This window comes from Mandrillus leucophaeus, unplaced genomic scaffold (genome assembly GCF_000951045.1).
Source record: "Mandrillus leucophaeus isolate KB7577 unplaced genomic scaffold, Mleu.le_1.0 Scaffold94, whole genome shotgun sequence".
Classification (NCBI taxonomy): Eukaryota; Metazoa; Chordata; class Mammalia; order Primates; family Cercopithecidae; genus Mandrillus; species Mandrillus leucophaeus.
In genome coordinates, this window is record NW_012110252.1 from 2,101,485 (window position 1) to 2,106,002 (window position 4,518).

Genomic DNA, 4,518 nt, shown 5'->3' on the forward strand with positions numbered 1-4,518 from the left:
CGGGAAGGCAATCTTTGGGAGTTGTCACCATGCGGCACCAACACATGGGGAGGTTTTCCACTGTGGCTGAAGGATGTGGGAGGGGGCGCTTGTGCCTAGGGGGACTGAGCGTGGAGACCCTGATGGACTGTGGTGCAGGCTGCCCTCTCTGACCACTCAGGTAGCGGCCGCACGCTCACCTGGCACCTGGAGCTGAGGGACAGCTGCGCCCAGGCCTTGTTCCAGCTGTGGGGTCCTGTCGGCCCTCCATGCTGGTGAAGGGAAGGGAGTTTGTTCTGTGAGGTCATGGAACCTTGGTCCAGTACCATGCTTTCAGGTGGCTTCTCCAGCAGTACTGAGGAATATGTCAATGGATGTTAATATGTAACATGAACTAAAGCAAGTTTGGGAAGTGTAGGATCCTTTGTTTCTCTTCCGCTGGTTTTCTCTTGTCTACTATACATCATGGAAGCACAGGGAGGGGAAGCTACACTGGTCGCGTTGCCTAAACGCAGGTACTTGGCTTTCCCTTGTGTTCTAACATGCTATGTGAACTGCGTGGGGTCTCTGTTTTGGGCAGTAGCCAGGAAGCCCGCCAGCTTCAGAGGCCATGCAGATGAGGGCCAATGTCACCTGCAGACAAACTGTTGGGTGGGACATGGACTAGACCTTCCCTGTCTCCAAGGCATCTGCCTAACCAACTGCTCATGGCTCACTGCTTCCTGGCTCAAAAGCTGCTCTTGAGGGAGAAATCGATTCCAGGTCCAATGGACGCTGGTGCTCAGCCCCTTATAGGGCCATTAGCTCATTCTTAAAGATTCTTCTCAAAATCTTAGCAGTTCACTTTCTAATTGACTTTCCTTCTAGGGGAAGGCAGCGCAAGGAGAGTGCCCTAACATGCGCAGTGGTGGATGTGATATGAGGGAAAGAATACACAGTAGTAAAACCTTCCCCTTTCCACTCCTTATATACACCTTCCTGTCTTCCTAGCAGCAGTTTCAACAGTGTGCTGCAAACCGTGAAAGGCAGCTGGGGGAAGTTGTGTGTTGGGGATGTGCCTAGACAGCAGCTCAGCTTTGTTCTGGAGGTGACCCTGCATGCACCCGCCCCCCAAAAATCACTTCCACCTGTCACACAAGAAAAGTTTATTGAAAAATAAAGTTCTCCCTAGTTTTCTCTACAACAGTGGAAAACAAAGCAGTGCTCTCTATGCCAGTACAGTACATTTGGACAGCGACACCTTGTTTGCAGAACCCTGCATTACTTAACCCCAGAAGTGAACGATAGAAAATGGCTGTAACCAGGATCTGTTTGAAGACACAGATGCAAATGGCCATTAGCTTAAAGACATCAAGGTTGTGACAGCAACTGCAGTGGAAGGGACGTCACCATCTCCTTTGGCATCAACTATTATGCTATTAAAACTTGGGTAGGACAGTGAGCAAAATGCTTCCCAAGTTTTCTCCCTCTCAGCTTTGGCAGACATGAAGCTGCTCTGAGGTTCCTGACCTACTGTCCTGAGAGGCATTTAGACCTCCAGCACCACAGATCCTTTGAGCACCACCCCTTCCCCACCATCCTCCATCAATCAACAGTGGCCCTGCCCACCACATAAGCATAGGGTTCTCCAGCTGTGGGGTCAGGGTGGCAGCAAGTGAGTATTTTAAGGCTCCACAAAATCTGGGCTAGAGAGATGCTTTGCAGATGGGAAATTGCAATCACTTCATCCATAGGACGAGACTGCTGATTTGGCTGAAGAGAATCCAAAGGAATTTGAAAAAGACACCAAACTCCAGCAAATTCCAACCTGCAGTCTATCCAGAGTTGTGCCAAGACAGGGCAGGAGATAAAACTTTCAATCCACTGGGGAAGTAAGAGGCCAAATCCTCTCCAAAAACAAAAAGCAAACCAATATTTAGGTGATTTGGGAAAACATCAATCATGAGCAGCCTCTAGGAGCTGTTCTGGGAGGCCAAAATCCCTGCCCTGTTGCCCCCAGCTGGCAGGGTGGGGTTGGTTTTCTCTGGCATGAGGCCAGGGAATAACCTTTAATTTGATGGATACATGCAGAGCTAACCAGCCTGGGAGTCCCATCCCTGAGGACAGGAGGGGCCACCCCAGCCTGTAGGGGCGGCAAAGGGACCTGCCTGGGGAATGCGTAAGTTCGATTGGTCCCCCTTAACGCAGAAAAGCCTCCCTTACTGCATTCAAAGGAATACTGTTAACTTTGACTCAAGGGGTGCAGTCTGCCAGATAACCCATTTTAATTTCTAGCTCAAAAATGTTCCTTGAGAAAAACCCTTGGAATGTTCTGAAAGACATCAGTGGGGTAAGGTCCGGTATGTTGCTAGCCAAAGGTCACCTTTACCCTTTCCAGCTGGAGTTCATAAATTCTTGCAGCCTTATTTCCTTGAGGGCTGAAGTCTGGCATATTTTCAAACCAGTGCATTCAAGAATACAGTAAAATCCCAACCAGCAGGGTAGGCCGAGAACTGGGCTACTCTAAACCAGTAATTCCTACAATATTCAATCAACTTGGAATCATGTTTTCATGTAGGTATTTTTGAATCAATAGGAAGGGAATGAGCTCAGCTCTTTATTTCTCAAGTTTTAGGAAACACTAATAACAATATTTAACATTTACTAGGGCTTACTATGTGCCAAGCACTGTGCTAAACACTGAATCCTCACAAAACCCTAAGTGCTATAAGAAAGCTAGGGTGATTTTTTTCTGCATTCCAGACTCTACAACTAATTTGGTCTTTTGCTATAAAAACTTGGTCTCCCACTTTTTGTTGAAGCCAACAAGAATCACAGGAACTCACCCTCAGCTTCATGAAACTCTCAGCTTCCTAAATGAGCATGAATCTATTTATGTCCATCTGTCTACTCACATGAAGATGCTCTGCAGCCCCACAGGGATGGATGGGGTTAGAATAAAGCCAATATGGAAATGACAATACTTTTAAATAAATAAAATAATCCAGGCTTAGGATAGTAACACATACAACAGAGCCTGTCGTTAACAAAATAGATTTTTTTTTTTTTTAAATCAAGAATTTTTGGCCAGAGGTGAGGGTGGCAATGTCTAATTATATACACAAGCTAGGTAAACCACCTTGGAGAAATGGGGTGGCCACCGGGGTCTGCTCTAAAAGGCACGTACCTACCTATAGACATATAGTTTCAGTCCAACACGTCATACTGATGTCAACCCTGCCAGTGAGTTGAACTGGCCTCGGGGAAGCTCATTATTCACCTTCATTAAGTCTTGCATTCACTAAAGAAACAAAAAAGGTGCACGTTCTTTCCCTGTCATGATGCTGAAGTATTTCTTCTCCAAGCAGGGCCTTGAACTTTGTGGATGTACCTGCTCACATGCTTCTGCCTCAGCCACACCTCAGCAAGTACGTGGGTGGCAGGGAACACAGGCCGGTTGACACACTGGCAACCAGCAGTCCCAAGGTAGACCGAAAGGTATGGCAGAATCCAGCCCTTTCTTGACGTTCTCAAGGCTTCACACCCTCCGCTGCGGGTGGAAGTGCACGTGCATACACGCTATGGCCTGGCGGGGTGGCTGCAGGGAGCTTCTGGTGTCCAGCCTGAACAGCTACAGTGACTCAAGAACATGTCCTGTCTCCTAGCTGGAGGAGTCTGCTATTGCCCTTCAACAGCATCCAGAGTCCAAAAACTAACCCCAAAGAAAAGTGAAAAGGCACATCAAGGAAACAAATATCACCAAAGATACTAGTATCTCCAAACGCACAACAAACACACAAAAAGCAAACTGTAATGAGCAGTGACAAAAACCCAGTCCAAGCAAAAATGAAAAAAAGCATCTCCATTTATACATGTGCAAATCAAACTGCGTACACCAAATAAATGAGGTGTTTACTGGCATTCAAAGAAGTCTTTTTACTCCTCAAAGTATTTACCTTTCAATGGAAAGCTTTCTCTTTTAGTAAATTAGATGTTTTCTCTCAAGTTTTTTAAGAGCTTAGGATCACAATGGGGAAAATAATCCAAAAAAACAGGCAAGACATTATAGCGCAGAAAAACATTAATCATAACTTAGGATTTCTCTCCCCATGGAACTGTTATCAGCTATAAATCGGTTTAGGATTCTATCAAGATCAGCAATGGCAAAACCTCCACAGGCTCCCAGCCCACAGTCAGGGGCACCTTCCTCTCCTCTTCCACGCAGGGCAGATGGAAGCCCCCTCCCCAGTTTCCTCTTCAGGATCACTGACCAGACCTGGGTCAAGTCTGAGGAGGCCTGGGAGTCAGAACACATTCAGGGGTCACTGACTCTTCAGATAATGCCCTAAACAATTGGAGTGTGGGCCTGTTTGCTCCCAGAACAGCTGCCCTGCCGGTGGAACTCCGGCACGCTTCCAGCCAACACTGGACTGGGGGCACGAAAGAGGGACTTTTTTTTTTAGACGGAGTCTCGCTCTGTCGCCCAGGCTGGAGTGCAGTGGCGCGATCTCGGCTCACTGCAAGCTCCGCCTCCTGGGTTCACGCCATTCTCCTGCCTCA